We start from the raw sequence: 22,233 nt of genomic DNA on the forward strand, positions 1-22,233 counted from the left end.
ACTAAGCTATCAATCCAGGGTGGCGGGTGGCTGTATTTGTCCCGCAGATGGTTGTGGTCCTCTGTGGCCAACAACCCATTACCATTTGTTTCTTATGCTCTGGCGCATGCCAGAAGGTCCCACTGCATAGTCACCATTTAGACATTGACGTTTTAGCGGTCTGTTTACTCTTTTTAACCAATTTTATAATGGCTCAATTTTACTGTTCTTAGGTGCATTTCCACCATAAGCAAGGGATGATCAGAGACCGGGGGCACTGACTGAAAGGGCAAAAAAACGAAACAAATTAAAACAGCCCAGGAGCTTGCCAAGGTTAAGCCCCATCTTTTGCAAAACTCCCTTGATTCGTATTTGGAAGACATGGCCAGCAAAATAGTGAATCGCGTTACTGTTACTGGAAAAGCAACATGGGATGCCATTTCATGTTCAGGAGGGAATCCCAAAGGTTGCACCACTGAAAAAATAGTTGTATTGAGGGGATGGGGGCCTTAGGGGGCACAGTGGTTCAGGCAATGGCTCTACAGGAGCAGTTGCTTGGGGTGTGTATGCCTCAGGATCCTCTGCACCCTGGTATGGAGGCAGATAAGAAAGTAGAAGTGGAAGGGGAGGAGGTGAGACTAGGAATGGGGCACCGGATGGTGAGTGTTAGAGGTTACAGTTTGTCATATTAGAAGTTATTATATTTAAATGTCTATGTATTGATGGGCTTGTGTGTGCAATACATCTCATCCATAACTTGGTTACTGTTGTCATAATATGTTCACTGACATCACCTCCTGGAATGTGGAGTCTCAGGATCTGGGGGACTCCACATTCCACTAGGTCAGTTGCGAAGATTTCCCCTGGCTGGGGGTCGTTGCTGTTACTAACTCAATAAAGAGTTAATTTTAACTTTTGCACAGTGTGGACCCATCATTACGTGTCTTAACAGTGAGGGTGTGTAGTAACGGATCAATTGGTGAATAGCCATATGGGTGGGAGCCCGGAGAGGGAACTGAGACAGGATCTAAATTCCTCCTACAGGGGGGAGGAGGATAAGCTTTGGCTGGAATCACTTCTAGATGTAAAGCTCAAGCCCCTTTAGACCATCCTAGAGTCATTGCAGATGTTTAAGTCTGGGGTAATGAACACACTGGCTATCCTGGATGACTCAGAGTTCTAACAAAAAGAGTGGCAGAAATAAGTACGGTTGGGGTTGGGGCAAAGTCGGTAAAATACTATTGGGGGTGGGGGGGTTGAGGGGTGACCGTCCTGGCCCGGTCACTGGGGTTGGCGGGCTGGTGATGCCGGCAAAGGATAAGGCAGTAACCACACAGTTAAGCTCGGTAACTGTTAATACAAATTTTACGGGTACTGGGAGGTCCGACTTAAGCTTTAGGACTTTCATAGGGGACACTGGGGCTAACATGCATATAGAAGGGCTGTAGAAGAGCATTTTGAATTTACTGCCTGCAGCAGCCCCTCTTATGGGGATTATCATGGGTGTACCGGGGCTCCCTAAGTGTGGATTTGAATTAACTATTTCACTCATTTCACTCATTTCACTCTTAATGATAAACGTCTATTGGAATCCAAAAGGAATATCAACCTCCCAGTTCCTTCAAGCAATTACAGACATAATAATCAAAAGAAGGGAACAGAATTCCATCTGTCAAATAATCCTATGTGGTGATCTAAATATAAAATGTCTGACAAATAACGGACTCCCGCGGATAGATGATCTGCAGACGGGAAATTCCAATGTAGCCAGATGGGCACAGACGGCAAAAGGCCTCAACCTGCATATGTTAAATGGTCAAACGCGTGGCGATATTCCAGGGAAACACACGTGGTCGAATGGACAAGCATCTACAACAATTGATTACATTTGGGTCTCGCTGCCCCTGATGTTGGAAATAGAAAATTTTGAAATCCTACAACAAAATGTCAGTGACCATAACATCCTTAAAACTTCATGGAGGAGAGAGAAAATTACAAAATCTCAGGGAAACAGCTCAACTCTGGACTTAAATCCATCGGCAAATCGATTAAAGCTAACAACGAAAAATATCCTAAAGCTGAAAGAGATCTTCGTAGAAGCTGATAACAATGTGATGGGCCATCTCAACTACGAAACACTATTAGAAGCCTATAAAACAGCAAGGTCAGGACTTAAATCCGATGCTTTAACATATAAGCATAAGTACAGTAGTGAACTAGTGGAAAGGAGGAAACAACTAAGAAAAGAAATAAGAGCTAGCAAAAAAAGCAAAAAAAATTCAAAAATAGATAAGCAAAGGAATATCAAAATACACCGAAATCAATATAAAAACTGGCTCACTGACTTTAAAACAAGACGACTTCAAGAACAAGGGGAATTAATGGTGAACTCCCTACAAAAGTCCAACACCAGAGAAACATGGGACCTAATAAATAACTGCACCCTGAACCATCTAAGTAGACTTATATGTGGGGTCTCCGAGAACGATTGGATTAAACATTATACTGAAGTCTTCTCTGCCAGAGCTGACGATGTAGATTTACCAGACGAGATCTCAACACTTCCTTGGAGGAACATGATGGATGAAGGGGAAATTGAAACTGCAATTCGGAAATTAAAAGATTCCTCCGCGGCAGGACCAGACGGGCTGACGAATATCCATTTGAAGAAAGATCCAAAATCATGGGCAGTGATAATAAACATCTTATTCACTAGCATTGTACTAAAAAGAAAGATTCCAGAAACATGGACAAAAAGTATAACAGTGCCTATATATAAAAAGGGTCAACGTGATTTGCCTTCAAACTATCGACCTATCTCGCTACTAGCAACAACAGGAAAACTGTTTGCAGCAGACTTACAGAAAAATCTGACAAAATGGGCAGAGACGAACAACATCATCGACCCGCGCCAAACAGGGTTCACAAAGCGAACAGGAACGGATTTAAACCTATTTATAATATCCATGCTAAAAACCAACGCAATAGAATTTAAAAAAGAACTACACTTGGCTTTTATTGATCTAAGTCAGGCATTTGACTCTGTCAACAGAAGAAAGTTATGGGAAAAACTAAAATCCTGGTCTTGTCCTGCGGACTTACTGAACCCGATAAGGGCGTTACATCAAAACACGACTACCCAAATCAGAGTAAACGATCGAGGAGATTTGACGGCCAACATCAGTATTAACAAGGGAGTGAAGCAAGGCTGTCCGCTTGCAGCAACACTGTTCAAATTGTTCATAGCCGATATTCCAGAAATCACTTCATGTATAAGACACTTCAGTCCAAAAATTAATAATCAGGAAGTGGCGTTAATATGCTATGCTGACGACATAGTATTACTAGATGAAACAAGAATAGGGCTGCAACGACTTATAAACAACCTACAAACCTACATGCAAAAAAATGATTTGACGATCAATGTGGGAAAATCAAAGATCCTGACTATAAACGGCAAGAACAACGCCATAAGAAAAAAATTTAAATGGCATATAGAAGGAGAACCTCTCGAACGAATACAGATGATAAAATACTTAGGAATTGGAATCAACTCCTCGACAGTGGAAAAGAGTTGGATAGAAACTCTGCTAGTAAAAGTCAGAAATCTAAGTGCACAAGGAAGGGTTCTGGACGGCAAATACGGAAAATTTTCACTGGTACCAGTAAGATTGTTCTATGTTCAAAAAGTCCTGCCCTCCTTAGCATACGGAAGTGAAGCTGGTCTGAATCTAACACACAAACTATGGTCGAAACTGGAAAGTGGGTTTTGGAAACCAGTATTGAAGCTTCCAAGGTGTACTCCGATAGTGGCGATTAGAGCAGAACTGGGCCTCGAGTCACTCGAAGCTACAATGAAATGGAAATCATTATGCTTATTGAGGAAAATATGTGAAACCAGTCCGGCCGATAGCTACAAACTACTGGCGACCAAAGGAGTAGACAAAAGCTCAATCTACCTTAATCATTGGAAAAGAGAATGGTCCCAGGTACTAACAAAAATGGACTCCTCGAAAGAAGAACTGATTACCAATCCCAGCAAAGTAAAAGAAAAGCTCATGAGACAGGACTGGATTGCTACAAGAGAAGCCAAAATGAAGCTATCGAATATAAACACCATAGCAGTCGAACATAGAAAAAGAAATATGCTTCCTGAGTACCTAGTAAAATTTCCATCATATACACATAGAGCAACACTACTAAAAATTCGATTAGGAGTCTATCCAACAAATGAATATAAACACAGAACTGGAGGAAGAGGCGTTAACGAGGGTCGCTGCAGGTTCTGCCAAGTAGAGTCGCAACTAGAGACTCCGGTACATCTCTTGATGAACTGCACCGCCGTTTCAAAGGACAGAAAGCGTTTGTTATCTAAATATATGTCAACAACAACCCAATGCAACGATGAGGAACGATGGGATTATTTTATCCAAGGACACAATCCACGTTTCTCATGTGCGGGTATAAACTCTCTGGATAAAATACTCAATGATAAAAAATAACGACCTAGCAGAGGGAATCCGCAATTCACCCGATTGCATTAAGAGAGGAAAAGAAAGGAAAAGAGACGGACTGAAGTGAATTGGAAAGTGTGTTAAAAGTTTTAAATGAAACTAAAAAAACTACACTCTAAATAAAAAAAAAAAAAAAAAAAAAAAAAAATTTCAGCCTTATATTAATGGCAAGAAGGGTAGGAAGGGTAGGCCAAAAACCCAAATGTATGAAGGGGCACTGCATAGTGGTTTCCTTCTCGGATGCAACAATGGTTTGTTATTTGGTCAACTCTAATTTATCCAGAGGCCTAAAACCAAACAGCTACAGTCTCCATAGTAGGCCTGTCTCTCAGGATTTGTTTTACGGTTGTACAGGGAGGGTGGCTGATTCAGGGAACCGCTTGAGCAAATTTGTTAGGAGGAGGGAAGCACAGAGTTACCCCACGCACAGGGGCCTTTGTATCCACCTCTTGGCCACAGATTACCCTTGAGTTGGAGGTCCAACCCTAATTTAGAAAGATTGACCCCACAGAAGGGAGAGGCGCATACTATTGGGGTTGAGCTAGCTAATCGGTATGAGGCCCTAACCTCCTGTGAAGATCTGGACTGACGTACGGCTGACCGGCCCAGCCCAGTCGACTGGGAGCTTTGTGAGGGGGGGGCGGGTCCTGAGATTGGGGGGTACACATGTTATCTAAAGCAGCCCCTTTGGTAGCTAGCTTGTTATCCTGGAATATAGCCAGGCCAGGGGAAAATTCAAAGGGGAAGTCACTGTGGAGATTTAAAAAACCCACAACTAGAAGACCCAAGAGTGGAACAGGGTACCCCGCGGGCTCCATCGTAGCCCAGAGGCCTTCCGCTGACCCTCGGAGGCGCACGTAGCCCGGTGCCTGGAGGAGAAGTAAACCACGAGAGCGAGACCCGACTACAGGAGAAAGAGAGTTCTCCCTGAACAGAGGCAAAGGAGGTGCCCCCCATGCTTCGTTGGTGAGAGAGGCCTTCCCGTGGGGCAGAGAGAGGGCTTGAAACCATCTTGCAAAGCACACAGGGGCCTCGCAGCACACGGCCCAATGCCACCTCACCTCGGAAGGATCCAGAAGAAGAGGTGAGGAGGTCACAGGGGAATGAGGAGGCCCAGAGGAAGCCAAATCACGAGCCAGGCTCCCCTCCACACCTGGCATATATAAATGCTCCGAGACACGCTGGAGGGAGCGGGGGCCCGAGAACTCTCCCAGACCCTCTTTTTCGGTGTGCACGGGCCCCCACGTTGGAGGGGAGGGCAGCTTGTGGACTCCGGGGGCATGGAGGGGGATAAAATAGCGGCCCTCTGAGGCTTCCACATCGAACCCCGGGGTGCCAATAAACGGGATCCCGACCCATTCCAGCGCAGAGCCCGGGAACCCCTCTGGAGACTGAAGCAGGCGCAGAAAATAAGCAGGCAGCAGGTGCCACGCCATCCCAGTCCTCGGTGGATCTCCGAGCCACGCAATCCAGCCCACCCACGCCAGGGAGAGACAGAGAACACGGAGGGAGCCTAAGGCCAGAAGCAGAAGGCTCAACACGGGAGGCCCCACCAGAAACTGGGCCCCAGACCTCATCTGAGGAATCTCTAAAGAAGTCTGGGCTTGCAGTGTGGCCCCTCCAGGGCAAAACAAAACAAAGGAGTCTGGAACGAGGTCCCAGGGGTACAGACAGGGAAGCCTGGAAGTCTGCACCAAACTATTGGAACCCAGGAGACCGGAAACCTGGAGCAACCATTGATAGGCACCCCTGAGCAACAAGCACTTACCCACGCAATCCTATCCCTCCAGCGTTTCTGTAGGCCTCAACCAACACTAGGAGCTGTGCCTGGCGACACGCACTACAATATGGCCACCGGAAGTGCCCCCCCCCCGCACCACTTACCAGGGATGATCTTAAAGACATTCTGCAGGACATCAAGGCCATAAGGACAGATACACAGGCCTCGATAGTGGCTCTTAAAGGGAGAGTTGACACTCTTGAAGAGAAAATGGAGGGTATGGAGAATAACCACCTCCAGACTGATCTGCTGGACATGAAATATGAAGCGAGGCTGTCAAACCTGGAAATGAGAGAAGAGGACATGCTTTTGAAGATGGACGACCTTCAAAACAGGGAACTCCGATATAACCTGCATATTCTAGGGGTGACCCAACAAAAGGGGGAAGACAGCGGGGGACGTTGGGAGGATAGTCCTAGGCTTAATAAAGCAACTCTGCACCCTGGAGTTGGGCAAGGAAGTCCAGCTGGAAAGAGCTCATATGGGTGGTGGAGGCGGAGGGAAAGGCCCAAGATCCATCGTGGTGCGTTTCCTCCGCTACAGAGAAAAGATGGAGGTCCTAGAAAAGGCGAAGAGACTGGGGTGCTTCTCCTTTGAGGGGGACACAATCAGGATTTATCAAGATCTCTCCGCCCTCACACTTACCTGCAGAAGGGAATGCCGTCCCCTCACACAATGGCTCACTAACAGGATATACGATATAGATGGTCCTACCCATTTGCCCTCGAATTTGAATGGGATGGAGTGGATTATCAAGTCACGGGGGAAGGAGGCTTTACGAAGGGACCCTGACGCCCCAGGAGCATAGACGAGAACTACAGGGCCCCTGGGCCAAAAAGAAGAAGATGAAGGGCAAGAGAAAATATTTAAAAAAAACAACACCCCGACGCATGATCTAGAGGAGGATTAAAAGATTGGGGCTGCATCAGAGGTGCAGGAGTCGGGAAAAGTTAAAGGACCCCAGCCGGGGGTGGCGAGGAGATAAGGACAGCGAGGGACGGACGGACCTCTTCCCCGAGTGGCTTGCCAACTGGCAAGCGTTGCAGACAAGGATGGGAGGGGGGTCGAGGGGAGGGAAAGGGTTGGGAATGTATGGGGTCAGGCACAACATAGATCGGACTCAAGAAGTGAGCTGAGCGGCTTCCATATGGCCGGAAGAGGTGTGAATCCAAAAATGTCATTCGATGACAGACAATGAGAAACTTTAAGGCTAGGATCGTTTAATGTAAAGGGCCTTAACTCACCAACAAGCGCTCACTCCTGGGGAGGGAAACAAAGAATGCAGGTCTGGGTGTACTCCTAGTACAAGAAACTAGAACAGTGAAAGGGGAAGAAAGGCGCATTCCAGGTTCACATGTGGGCCGGATATTCTGGGCATCAGGCCCCACCAAAAAGGGAGGTGTTGGGATCCTACTCTGCAGAAACCTTAGGCTAGAGTCGTCAGTTTGGGGCAAAGCAGATGGAAGAGCGGTGGTGGTCTCGGGAAACCTGGAAAACTCCAGAATTACCATAGCAGCCATTTATGGCCCAAATATGGGTCCGATGCAATTCATCAAGGAGGTACTGAGGGAGGTATTGGATAGGGCTGAGGGGCTCATCCTCTTGGGAGGCGATTTTAACATGTGGGTGGACCGGGGATTGGATCATAGTGGGAAGCCGATCCCCACAGGTAGTAGGGGGGGGGCAGCCATACAGAGGGTTCTTGGACTTAATGGGGAACCACAGGTTGGTAGATCTTTGGAGGGAGACTCACCCAATTATGAAGGCTATACATTTTACTCCGCAGTCCATGGCTCCAGAACCAGGATTGATTATATATTTCTGGAACACCAGCATATGAGCAGAACTGATGCTTGTAACCATCACCGGGTTAGCTGGTCAGATCATGACCTGGTTTGGGCAGACATTATTATATGGGGTTTAAAACCGAGGGAATCATTGTGGAGGTGCAACAACCTCCTATTGAGGGATGCGGTTTTTAGAGAGCAGATGATGTTTTCAGCCATTAGAGATTACTTTGAGTTAAACAACACTGGTGAGGTTCACTTGGAGACGGTATGGGAGGTGGCTAAAGCTACATGGCGGGGTAGATTGATTAGTGAAGGGGTGGCCAAGAAGAGAACTAGAACGCTCTTGGCCCACAAACTAAGATCTGAGATACGCCTATTGGAGAGAGTCGAGGGGAAGGAAGAGAAGGAGAGAGACCTGGGGATCACCAAAACCAAGAGACAGGAATTTAGAGAAATGGAGATGAGTAAAATTGTAGCAGGCCTCCAGCACCTGAGACAGAAATATTACAAAAAAGGGGATGAGGCGGGTGCCAGGCTGGTGGCAAAGCTCCGTGCCCAGCAGCCAGATAGATGGGTGGCAAAGATCAAGATCAAGAATGGGAAAGAGGGGGAAAGATTGGACCCAGAGGCGATAGCGGGAGAATTTGCCAGTTTCTATGAGATATTGTATGAGAAGGAAGGAGTTATAGGAGGGGAAACATTAGAATCCTATTTGCAGGGAGTGACCCTCCCGACCTTTAGACCTGGAGAAGTCTTCACCCTAGTGGCCCAAATAAAAGATGAGGAAGTCCTCCGGGCAATATCAGGTTTGAAGCTGGGGAAGGCCCCGGGAAAGGACGGGTCACGGCAGGCTTCTATAAGGCATTTGCAGGCCAACTGGCGGATTCCTGGCGGATCTGTTCACGAATATTATGTCCACAGGGAGGGCCCCTCCGTCGTTGGGGAAAGCATTCATCACGGTCATCCCCAAAGAAGGAAAAAACCCTGTAGACTGCCAATCTTATAGACCAATCTCCCTCCTGAACGTGGATGAAAAGTTGTTCACCAGAATAATTGCAACAAGACTAGAGGACCTCCTTCCTGGGCTCATCCATTCTGATAAGGTGGGCTTCATACAGGGGAGGCAGGGAGCAGACACCCTCAAGAAGACTCTCCATTTTATGAGGGAGGCAGCACCCAGGGGGGGCAACCCAGTCTTGGTGGCCAGGGATGCCGAAAAGGCCTTTGACTGAGTCAACTGGGAGTTTCTACATGGGGTACTAGAGAAGTTTGATTTCGGTGAAGGTGCCCGACGAGCGATCAAGGCTCTGTACGCAGAACCGTTAGCCAGAGTTACGGTAAATGGGTGGCTATCATGTAGATTTAATCTTCAGTGAGGGACCCGACAGGGCTGCCCCCTCTCGCCCCTATTTTTTGCAATGACCATGGAGATTTTGGTGGAATATCTGAGGGGGTCCCCTGATGAGATGGGTATAGATGTGGGAGACAGAACCTTTAAACTCGGTTTCTATGCAGATGATATAATGCTCCACGTGAGGCAGCCAGCCCAATCTGTCCCAGCTGCCTTGCGGGTGATGGAGGAGTTCGGGCATTTTTCAGGATTGAAGGTGAATGTGGGCACATTCGGTCCCCACCAGTGAGGGACGCGATTCCTGGCCACAAACATTATCACTCCTGGTTTGAAGCGGGGCTTTGCAGGGTGGGTCAGTTGGTGAAAGAAAATACATTCATAAGCATCCAGGAACTGGAGGAAGCATTGGGCATTGTCAGGCTATCCCCACTCCTCTATCTAAGATTGAAGGAGTATTCATGGCAGGGAAATGGAAGCAGCATATACAGAGGCCACTCACCCCAGTAGAGAAGGTCTTGCACACGCATGTAGATATGAAAGGTCTCATCTCCCTCCTGTATACGGCGCTTTTGTCCCGCCGTGAAGGAGCAATCAGGGGTCTAAGAACGAGATGGGAGAGGGACTTGGGCTGTGAAATTGGGGACGGTTTATGGGTGCGACTCTGTAGTAGGCCATTTAAGACCTCAATTTCTTGTCAATATAAGATGCACACCATAAAACTGCTTCACAGGTGGAAATATGACCGGGTAGTACTCTCCAAGATGTTTCCAGTGGTGATTCCCCGTTGCTGGCATGGATGCAGGGAAAAAGCCAATTATTGGCATATGTGGTAGACATGTCACAAAGTGCGCACATATTGGACAGAAGTGTTGAGCTGGATCAAAGAGGCGGACTGAGGATCCCACCCACTAGACCCAATCTTAGTATTATTTGGACTTGAAAGAAGGGATGAGCGGTTGGACAATCTTCCACACCTGTCACATTGTTTACTTTTAGCGGCCAGAGCCTGTCGAGCTAGAACTTGGAAAAGGACCTGCCTCCCCATGAAGAAAGAATGGGTGGCAGTGGCCAGGAATATTTATCTTATGGAAAAGATCACAGAAGCTATACAGGGGTCCAGCGTTCTGATAGAGACTGAATGGCTCGGGTTCTTTAGTGCTTTTAGTAACATGTAAAGTACTGGTTGAAATTCCCAGAGAACAGTGACTCGGCCCCACCAAATAGTTAACTTGGAAAACACAGACTTTAATTCAGAGGAATCGGCCCATTTCCGATGATCTAGTGCCCGGTCGGGACTGCCGACAATGGATTGAACAGTATAAGTGAAAGCAGCGATCAGAGACTGTGCCTTGAAAGGGGGTTGGGGGAGGAGGGAGGGGAGGGTGTATACACCAGGGAATTATCTAATTTTTTTTTGTATAAGGTTTATAGGGACACAAGTCCCTTTCATGTTTGCTCCGAAGGTTCTCTGTTATTTCATAAAACCAATAAAAATAAATAAAATTAAAAAAAACAATGTCATTCTCCTGCAAGAGACCTGAGCCTTGGAGACCACACTGTTAGATGGCTACACATCGTAGGGGATCTCAGCAAAAAAAATGCTAGAGTAAGATGTTATGCGGGTCTGGCGATTTTGATTGAAGCCTCCCTAACCTGTAGGTTTAGGGTAGTGGATACTAACATGGACTACCTACAATTTTGAACCTCTATAACAACCCCCATAAGGCTGAGGCAGACAGGTTAGCCAAAGTCAAGGCATTTATTGATGAGTTATTTCTAAACAGGAGGAATCGTAATGAGCAATGCATATGGGGAGGAGATTTTAACCTCAAAATGGGTGTAGATCTGCCAAAGGATCTGTCAGATCCGCTGGAGGACTGGTCACTGAACATCCCCTTGCCCACAATGAAATATGGACGAGTGTGTGCAAATGGTCTCCAAATGTGTTTATGGCTCATCGAATAGGGGCTGCGCATGGTAAACGGATGCAAAGCACCCGATATACCGGGTAACCTCACCTTCAATAATCACCAAGGTTGGAGGGGGGTGTGGCCAGCAAGCGGGCAATGAGGACGTGATTCCTCACTGCTCCCAGTCCGCCAGCTAGATCCTGCCTTTATCCTGACAGTTCATGTTGTTAAACTCACAAAAATAGTTCCCAAAAGCGGAACCCTTCTGCAACGGGTTGCTGCACGATGGACCTGAACCAACGTGTGGTTCCGGAGATACGCGCTGGGGAATCCAGAAGCGGCTGACTGCGTATGCCAGACAAGATGGCCGCCGGGACTGCGAGCTAAGAGGAAGGTGCGCATTACGTTAAAGGCTCCACTGAACCAAGCGCCCCGCGACAGCAACTACCATCACATCGCTGAGGCCGAAATCAGGAAGACTAAACAGTGATCCCGACCCCAAACAACACTGCGAGTAGGCGGCGAGCGCGCCCATGAAAGCAGGCGGGCACTGGCATCCCCTGCTCCGATACGAGGTGGAGCAACCCTGCTTGAGGACGACAGAGAGGACCAGCCGACGTTACGATCCTGATCACTGCAGCAGCAACAAGGTGAGCCGCGCTATGGGTCCTCCCCCTGATGGGATATCCAAGTGCCAGCGAGGCTCGGCTCCTACCTGCTGCCCCGGCGGTCGATGGGGCGGTCCCATCTGAGGCTGCCAGAAGCTGCTGTGGGCCCTTGGGAACGACGCGACCCGAGCTAGCAGGCAAACCGAGGAAGGCTGCCTGAAGGCGCTCCGGTTGCAGGAGAGCCAGGCCGACAGCAAAGCGAGCAGCACCTGCGACAAGGAGTGAGCGGGGGCAACCAAATCAAACACGTCTCCTACCCAGAGACGGTGCGAAAAAGCTAAACTGCCTACCAACAACGATATGCAGCAGAATTATCCCTGGACCCCAACCGCTCACAGTGGGACCCTGAAAGTGGAACGCGACTCGTGGATTCCAACACACGTTCCACAAAGCAACCGAGAATGGAAGGTAAGCTGCCTACGCTGAGGGCATGGCTGTTATAAGGTAAATGAGAACTGCGCACTGAATCTACAACGCTCCGAGCTCCCAATAAAGTAGTGATGTGGCTGAGCGCTGAGTGTCCAAGGTGAACCCAATAAGACTAATATCCTGTGAATACATCACCTAGCCGCCATAACACGCAGCAATAAACGTGGTTTACACACTTAAAATCGCTTGTGAGCCCAGACCGTTATCAAAAGCGACCACCTGCTGGGAGGCGAGCTTGTACACAACCGGTGCGCCGACCTGAGTGGCAGCACGCACTTCAGAAGCTGAAGGGATTTGAGAGAGCAAAACAACATTCTGATATCACGGGCCCCGATCAAAGACTACTACTGAGGACAACTGAAACAAGCACGTCTCCCAGGAAAGGAGGCAACTGGAGTACTGGCCTGCTTGTCCGTGGCGTGAAGCGGCAACAGGGCCCCTAATCCTGCACTGTATGAGTCTAAGACACATGTTTGAACTGAGACTAATGGAAACACCTCCTTCCCGAAAGATTGCCGACCAAGCCAATCCTCAGGCCAACAAAACAAAGGAGGGAGAGGGCATAGGTGATTACGCAGCAGACTTCTGGGAAGAAAACCACGAAGTGGACAGTGCATATAAACCGTAAGAGAAACCAAAAGGAGGGAAGAGGTGTTAGAGATTACAACAGCACCTCCCTAGCGAGATAGAAGCCAAGGCTTGTGGCTCTGCCGTCTTCGGAGTACCGCAGCCGGGTGGTCACGGACAGCACCATTTGGTAATAAACGCTGGACAGTGCACCTGCAAAGGCGGAACAAGTGTCTCTGGTGAACCACTTGACCAGTATCCAAAAGATCCTGAACCAACAGCAACAACTGGATGGTGCCTTGCCGAATCGTTGCGCCCGAAGCGAGCACCCCACTGACCTAAACAGCTACACAAACATCGGCTTAGAGGGAAGGGAGCAACTGCAACTCAACACTGGCTTGGCCACCATGGGGAAAGACAGGGCAAAAACGCGACAACGCAGAGCAAAATGGAGCAGTACACAATCACTACCCAAGTGCCCCCGCAGGAGCAGGGCACCATTGCGATGCATTGGGATCGAAGGATGACAATATGTCCCTTAAAGACATCATGAATGCTATCACCAACTCAAGGACCTCCATGGAAAAAAAGATGGATGGCATAAGTACTGAGGTGTCGCTATTGCGCCATGAGCTGCAAAAATTCATGGCTCGTACCGGGGAAGCAGAGGGCCGCATGTCGGAAACAGAGGACAGCCTGAGGACTGTAAATCACCAAATGACCGGAGCATTGGCACGTCTCAAGGCACTGGAAGAATGAGTGGAAGAGAGTGAGGGCAGAGCAAGACGGAACAACATCTGGATCCTTGGATTGCCTGAAAACTCTGAAGGCCCGCGCATGGAGCTATTCCTAGAGCAATGGCTTGCGGATCTATTCACTCCCAAGACCCTATCAAAATTCTTCTCAGTTGAACGTGCTCACCAACGGGCAGACAAATACCCAGAGCTCCCCCGCGTACGGTAATAGCAAATCTCCTGAACTATAGGGATCGGGACGCCATACTGCAGATGGCCAGAACTAAGGGCTCCATAACATTTAATGGCCCCAGAATCGCCTTTTTCCCAGACTTCACCAGGGAGGTTCAGAAAGCGAGGCAGTCCTTCGACCCACTCAAGAAACGCCTTCAAGCTCTTCACATAAAATACGGACTTCTGTTCCCAGCACAACTGAAAATGTACCACAACCGTACGACATTGCATTTCACGGATCCCAGAGAAGCGTGGAGCTGGGTGGAAAGAAACCTAGAGGGTGACTGGAGGCCAAATCGGAGGCAAGACATTGACAGGAGTCGCCCACAAACAGAGAGAGCACCACCTGAGCTCCCACAACAGGAAATGGAAGCACTGCCAAATGAAGGCAATGACTTCTGGAAGCAATCTCATCCTTTTTTTGAAGGGGATACCAAATATTACAGCTAATATAGTGTTGTAATATTTGGTATCCCCTTGATTTTGAGGGGTAACATTTAACAAAGCACTGCTTCAACTATCCCTTGCATTGGGGAGGGGAGTACATCATAAGCCTACACTGTGACAGCTTCTGGAAGCCATCTCATCCTTTTTATGAAGGGGATACCAAATATTACAGCTAATATAGTGTTGTAATATTTGGTATCCCCTTGATTTTGAGGGGTAACATTTAACAATGCACTGCTTGAAATATCCCTTGCATTGGGGAGGGAAGTACACCATAAGCCTACACTATGACAGCTTCTGGAAGCTATCCCATCCTTTTTCTGAAGGGGATACCAAATATTACAGCTAATATAGTGTTGTAATATTTGGTATCCCCTTGATTTTGAGGGGTAACATTTAACAACACACTGTTTGAACTATCCCTTGCATTGGGGAGGGAAGCACATCATAAGCCTTCAATGTGACAGCTTCTGGAAGCCATCCCATCCTTTTTTTGAAGGGGATACCAAATATAATGGCTAATATAGGGTTGTAATATTTGGTATCCCCTTGATGTTGAGGGGAACATTTAACAACGCACTGCTTGAACTATCCCTTGCATTGGGGAGGGGAGTACACCATAAGCCTACACTATGACAGCTTCTGGAAGCTATCCCATCCTTTTCTTTTTCTGAAGGGGATACCAAATATTACAGCTAATATAGGGTTGTAATATTTGGTATCCCCTTGATTTTGAGGGGTAACATTTAACAACGCACTGCTTGAACTATCCCTTGCATTGGGGAGGGAAGTACACCATAAGCCTACACTATGACAGCTTCTGGAAGCTATCCCATCCTTTTTCTGAAGGGGATACCAAATATTACAGCTAATATAGGGTTGTAATATTTGGTATCCCCTTGATGTTGAGGGGTAACATTTAACAATGCACTGCTTGAAATATCCCTTGCATTGGGGAGGGAAGTACACCATAAGCCTACACTATGACAGCTTCTGGAAGCTATCCCATCCTTTTTCTGAAGGGGATACCAAATATTACAGCTAATATAGGGTTGTAATATTTGGTATCCCCTTGATTTTGAGGGGTAACATTTAACAACTCACTGCTTGAACTATCCCTTGCATTGGGGAGGGGAGTACATCATAAGCCTTCACTGTGTTAGCTTCTGGAAGCCATCCCATCCTTTTTTTGAAGGGGATACCAAATATTACAGCTGATATAGGGTTGTAATATTTGGTATCCCCTTGATGTTGAGGGGTAACATTTAACAAAGCGCTGCTTGAACTATCCCTTGCATTGCAGGGGGGAGTACATTGTTTGTCTACACCATGCCTCCTTCTGGAAGCTATCCCACCTGTTTTTTGAAGGGGATACCAAATATTACAGCTAATATAGGGTTGTAATATTTGGTATCCCCTTGATTCTGAGGGGTAACATTTAACAACGCACTGCTTGAACTATCCCTTGCATTGGGGAGGGAAGTATACCATAAGCCTACACTATGACAGCTTCTGGAAGCCATCTCATCCTTTTTTTGAAGGGGATACCAAATATTACAGCTAATATAGGGTTGTAATATTTGGTATCCCCTTGATTTTGAGGGGTAACATTTAACAACGCACTGCTTGAACTATCCCTTGCATTGGGGAGGGAAGTACATCATAAGCCTACAATATGCCAGCTTCTGGAAGCTATCCCATCCTTTTTCTGAAGGGGATACCAAATATTACAGCTAATATAGGGTTGTAATATTTTGTATCCCCTTGATTTTGAGGGGTAACATTTAACAAAGTGCTGCTTGAACTATCCCTTGCATTGCAGGGGGGGAGTACATTGTTTGTCTACACTATGCCTCCTTCTGGAAGCTATCCCACCTGTTTTTTGAAGGGGATACCAAATATTACAGCTAATATAGGGTTGTAATATTTGGTATCCCCTTGATTTTGAGGGGTAATATTTAACAACGCACTGCTTGAACTATCCCTTGCATTGGGGAGGGAAGTACACCATAAGCCTACACTATGACAGCTTCTGGAAGTTACCCCATCCTTTTTCTGAAGGGGATACCAAATATTACAGCTAATATAGGGTTGTAATATTTGGTATCCCCTTGATTTTGAGGGGTAACATTTAACAACGCACTGCTTGAAATATCCCTTGCATTGGGGAGAGAAGTACACCATAAGCCTACACTATGACAGCTTCTGGAAGCTATCCCACCCTTTTTCTGAAGGGGATACCAAATATTACAGCTAATATAGGGTTGTAATATTTGGTATCCCCTTGATTTTGAGGGGTAACATTTAACAACGCACTGTTTGAACTATCCCTTGCATTGGGGAGGGAAGTACACCATAAGCCTACACTATGACAGCTTCTGGAAGCTATCCCATCCTTTTTCTGAAGGGGATACCAAATATTACAGCTAATATAGGGTTGCAATATTTGGTATCCCCTTGATTTTGAGGGGTAACATTTAACAACGCACTGCTTGAACTATCCCTTGCATTGGGGAGGGAAGTACATCATAAGCCTACACTATGACAGCTTCTGGGAGCTATCCCATCCTTTTTCTGAAGGGGATACCAAATATTACAGCTAATATAGGGTTGTAATATTTGGTATCCACTTGATTTTGAGAGGTAACATTTAACAACGCACTGCTTGAAATATCCCTTGCATTGGGGAGGGAAGTACACCATAAGCCTACACTATGACAGCTTCTGGAAGCTATCCCATCCTTTTTCTGAAGGGGATACCAAATATTACAGCTAATATAGGGTTGTAATATTTGGTATCCCCTTGATTTTGAGGGGTAACATTTAACAACGCACTGCTTGAACTATCCCTTGCATTGGGGAGGGGAGTACATCATAAGCCTTCACTGTGTCAGCTTTTGGAAGCCATCCCATCCTTTTTTTGAAGGGGATACCAAATATTACAGCTGATATAGGGTTGTAATATTTGGTATCCCCTTGATGTTGAGGAGTAACATTTAACAAAGCGCTGCTTGAACTATCCCTTGCATTGCAGGGGGGAGTACATTGTTTGTCTACACTATGCCTCCTTCTGGAAGCTATCCCACCTGTTTTTTGAAGGGGATACCAAATATTACAGCTAATATAGGGTTGTAATATTTGGTAGCCCCTTGATGTTGAGGGGTAACATGTAACAATGCACTGCTTGAACTATCCCTTGCATTGGGGAGGGGAGTACATCATAAGCCTACACTGTGACAGCTTCTGGAAGCCATCCCATTCTTTTTCTGAAGGGGATACCAAATATAATGGCTAATATAGGGTTGTAATATTTGGTATCCCCTTGATGTTGAAGGGTAACATTTAACAACGCACTGCTTGAACTATCCCTTGCATTGGGGAGGGGAGTACATCATAAGCCTACACTGTGACAGCTTCTGGAAGCCATCTCATCCTTTTTTTGAAGGGGATACCAAATATTACAGCTAATATAGGGTTGTAATATTTGGTATCCCCTTAATTTTGAGGGTTAACATTTAACAAAATCCTGATTGAACTATGCCTTGAATTGGGTAGTGGAGTACTCAAATTCTTTCTGTGCACTGTGACTCTGGGCCAGCCCAAGGGGTGCTCGGAGCACCGACACACAATTAATGTGGCAGGGATTACCCTGATCGCCGTGGTCACACGACAAGACCGCAGCTGCCGTGGGCTCCCGGACAAGCAGCTGCTCTGCGATCACACAGCGGGCCTGTGGCCTGGAGACACCCAGGTTACACATGCTTGTCTGGGGGCACCCAGACTGCACCCAGACTAGCAGGGCCGCAGGCCTGTAATCACACAGGGTAGGCTTGCAGGCCCAACACAATGAGACACAGAGACAGAGTGCCATTACATTTAGTCTACCGCCGTGGTATTGCACGTGCGTGCGCAGGCTCCTTCTTTTCCCAGTCAGGTATGAGGCTGTCATGACACATCCTTAGAGGGACAATACATGTTCTTAAAAGGGAAACAGCACAAATACTCCCACTATGCTATGAGATGTGTAATATATATATATTGTCAGTCTGGTTTATTGTGTGATTTATCTGCATTTCATGTCAACCCTGTAAAATGAAATATTATTTGTATGTGTTTTACGTGCCTGCCATGATGACTGCACCGCTACGCCACACCCTCTACAGTGAACCCATCTATCGGGTCAATTTCCCTAAGGAGGTAGTATTCCGGAGTATTTTTTCAATTTCCAGCCATAGTTTGTGTAGTCATTTCCATCACTGTTGGCAGCTGTGATTTATTAAGCTACTAATTATATAACCCACTAAGTGTTGGCAGCTATGATTTTTTAAGCTACAAATAACCATATAACCAACTAAGTTTCATTCAACTCAAAGCAGTTCGGCTGACTCATCAAGTAACAGTGGCATACCGAGCCGCGGGAGTGGGGGGGCCAAGCTGCCACCCCACAGGCTCTTTTTAGAGCCTGACCGGGACTTTCGTCAGTGGGCCACCCGTCCCGTTCGGCACCTCAATGAGGGTACCCAATGAGAAAGATGTCCCGCTGGCAGGACAATGTGTGCTGAGTAATTCCTGCTCAGCACAGTAATTGTCCTGGCAGCAGGACACCTTACCCTTTCCGAAACCTCTGGCAGGACAATGTCCCAAGGAGCTCAGGGCAGCAGCAGAGGGGCTCTCAAGTTGCTCTGCGTCAACAGAGCATTTCAATGTGAGCCATTAGGAACTGATGGGAGGGAGGGGGGACTATTAGCAGGGACTTTTGTCCCTTTAGAAATGTACACGGCAGGAAGTGATCAGGTGTGAGAAGTTTGCATAATGCTGCATGCTTTATGAAATAATGACTGTAAAGATGTGCTCAGTTGCTTAAATTGTCCACATCCCGGTTTCACTATTTTAACCAGTGTATGATCCTGGGCAGATCATTTAATTAGACTGTCTTATCTGCAGCTCTGTAAGTGATTCACTTCAAAGCTTATGTGTTAATATATGATTTTTTTTTTTTTAAAAAGCCTTACTTGCTCCATATGTGCATTTTAGGTATTTTGCCTCACAAAATTATTTGCCTTTTGGCTTACTTATGACAACTTATTCTAAAGTCACTTCCATGGTGCCTCCAAGTATCAAAGACTGATGATGCTCCCTGCAATGTGCTTTCTGTGAAGTAATTTCTGTTGGTGCAATCCATAAGCAAATCAGGAGATGTGCATGTATTTTGCCCCAGAGCGCCTGGACAGAGCTCTAAAAGATGAGTTCCCTGCATCTGTAATGATTCTGACGTTTTTATTGTGTTAAAATGCGATATGATGAGACAACCTGGAATTGCGTGCACTCCATTTGAGAGGGGAAAGTAGCGAGTTTTAAGAGGGGAAAGTAGCGAGTTTTGAGAGGGGAAAGTAGCAGGTTTCACCGTGGCTGTATGGAACGCGGGCGTTATGCCGGTGTTAAGCAACATTTGGTATCCCATACCGAGGCTCAAAACTTACCGAGGCTCGGAACTCTCCTACTTTGGTCTGTGATCTACGAAGACAGCCGAAGACAGGGGATACCGGATCAGTATGGGATACCAAATATTACAGAACAGCGGCAGCGAGCAGAGCCCGGCTCCTGTCTGTCTCCACTGCCACAGGGTCGTCACTGCGGTGGGGGAGGGGACCGCAGCCGTGACCAGGAGCCTTTGCAGGACCATTGCCTCCGCAGCGGTGTCCTGCTGGGTCCGTGAACGTGGCCACCACTGCACACTCGGAGTAGTGTATCTCCAGGAATCTGCTCGTCGGCGAAGGAGAAGCAGAACACAATTGAGGCGGAGGGGCAGAGGGTGAAGGCGCTGTGGCGGGGAGATGCTGTTGGGCTGTTCCGAGAGTCTTTGCGGGGGGAGAGGAGGCCCTACCCTTCACCTGGACGTGGGGCCGGCTCCCTCCACCCCACAATTCGGTCACGCTCTAGGCCGACAGAGAGACCGCTTTCAGGTGGGGCTCTTTGATTTGTCTCGCTCCCGGCGTCACGGGGATATGAAGGCGTCGGCTGCAATCCAACGTGGGCTCCACCATCGGCATGAATGCAGAGCGGCATGTTGGTGGGTCTGAGGGCCTGCTCTGGCACCAGGTCGATGCTCCCTCGGACCCGATCAGTCAAGGAGTTAAATAAATGAATCAGAATCCGAGGTTTGTTAGGATAACTGGCGACCCTCTTCCCAATAATACTGAAGTGAGGGAGTGGGGTAGCTCATGCTGGGGGAGAGATCCACTTCCCTTGCCCTGCCTCTGCAGCTGGTTTTCCTCCTTAACCACCCCAGCCATCGCCTGAATCTACTGTAGTCTCCTTACGGTGCCTTCTCTGTTGATAAAGTAGCCAAGGGGTGCCGGCTTCATCAGCCTGGTCTACCTTGCCTACCGGCATCGACTCCTTGAGGCCGCCTTCTCCAGACTGTCTGGTGGCCCTTTGGACTTTTCCTCTCTGCCTAGTATAGTATTAGAAGGCCAAGTCGGTGGTCAGTGTGGCCTGGTGTTTCCATGAGATGGTCTGCTTCTTTGCAGAGATTTCATTGCACGCCCTCTACCTCTCCCCCTCGTCCCACAATGGTGAGCCAGAAGCAGCCTGAACCATTCGACTCCAGCTCTGTATCCAGGGGTATGGCTGCCCTCTTAGAAGAGATCCGGGGATTCAGAGCGGATATAATTGGGAGGCTGGATACACTGGATAAAAAGGTTGACTCTATTGATGACCGGGTTCAGGTGCTGGAGGCTAAATCCGATTCAGTTGACACTTGAAACCCATTGGACATGCGCTTGGCAGAAGGGAAGAAAAATGTGCATTGAAACTTGATGATTTGGAGAATAGAGAACGTCGATGCAATCTAAGATTCCTGGGCTTTCCGGAACGCAAGGGTGAGACTCAATCCGACATTGTTAAAGCTGTCAATTCTGTCATCAGGACACTCTTTGAAGATGCCAACACCAATGAACCAACCATCGAAGGGGCACACAAAGCTGGGGCCTCCAATAGAGGCCCCAGATCTGTCCTTGTGCGATTCCACAATTTCGCGGAGAAAAGTAACATTTTGGAGCTGGCCCGCAAGAAGGGCCCTGTCGAATGGGAGGGTGCGCAGATCTCGATTTACCAGGACCTGTCGGCCTTCACCCTGGCGAGGCGTCGGCTTTGCTCCCCTCTGACAAAAATGTTGCAATCTAGGGGCGTACGATACCGGTGGGCATACCCCTTCGCTCTTTCTTTTGAACTTGAGGATTATAAGTATGCCTTGGTTACAGAAGATGATATCCGCAGGGTGTCTCAGGAACTCATGGTCGTTTCGAGCAAGGCACCCGCTACAGAGGGTCAAGAGCGAGCTCCATCCGGCCCTATGGGATCTAAAAACCCTTTGGAGAGGCGTAAAGTTAGCGGTCACAATAAGTTTAGAAGGGTGGCCCCGGCTTCGCCAAGCTCTTCCAATGCCTGAGGTTTATTTGTTCACAGGTGGGGTCGCCTCATGTGGTGTAGGAGACTCAAAATAGCGAGTTCAAGCCTTTTGTGGCCAGTGGGGTACGTGTGGTGGGCCCCGTCTGGTCTTGTGCTAACAGCACTCTGGATTAATCCGTCCTTTGCATGTATTTTGCTCTGGGGGGTCTCGGGGGGGATCTTGTTGTCAGTTTTGAAGAGTTTCTGAGCCTGGAGGGGGGGAGACGCTGGTGGTCTGGTTAAGCGGCAAGTGGATGTCGCTTGGTATCCAGGCGTTCAGGGGTAGGGAGGGAGGGGGTGGGGATGGGCGATTGGGTTTGTTTTTTGGTGGTGCGACTCATGTTTACCAAGCCTCCTGGGCTTTTCCAGGTATGCAAGTTA

The sequence above is a fragment of the Ambystoma mexicanum genome, chromosome 3p, assembly GCF_040938575.1.
Source record: "Ambystoma mexicanum isolate Mex_15411 chromosome 3p, UKY_AmexF1_1, whole genome shotgun sequence".
Classification (NCBI taxonomy): Eukaryota; Metazoa; Chordata; class Amphibia; order Caudata; family Ambystomatidae; genus Ambystoma; species Ambystoma mexicanum.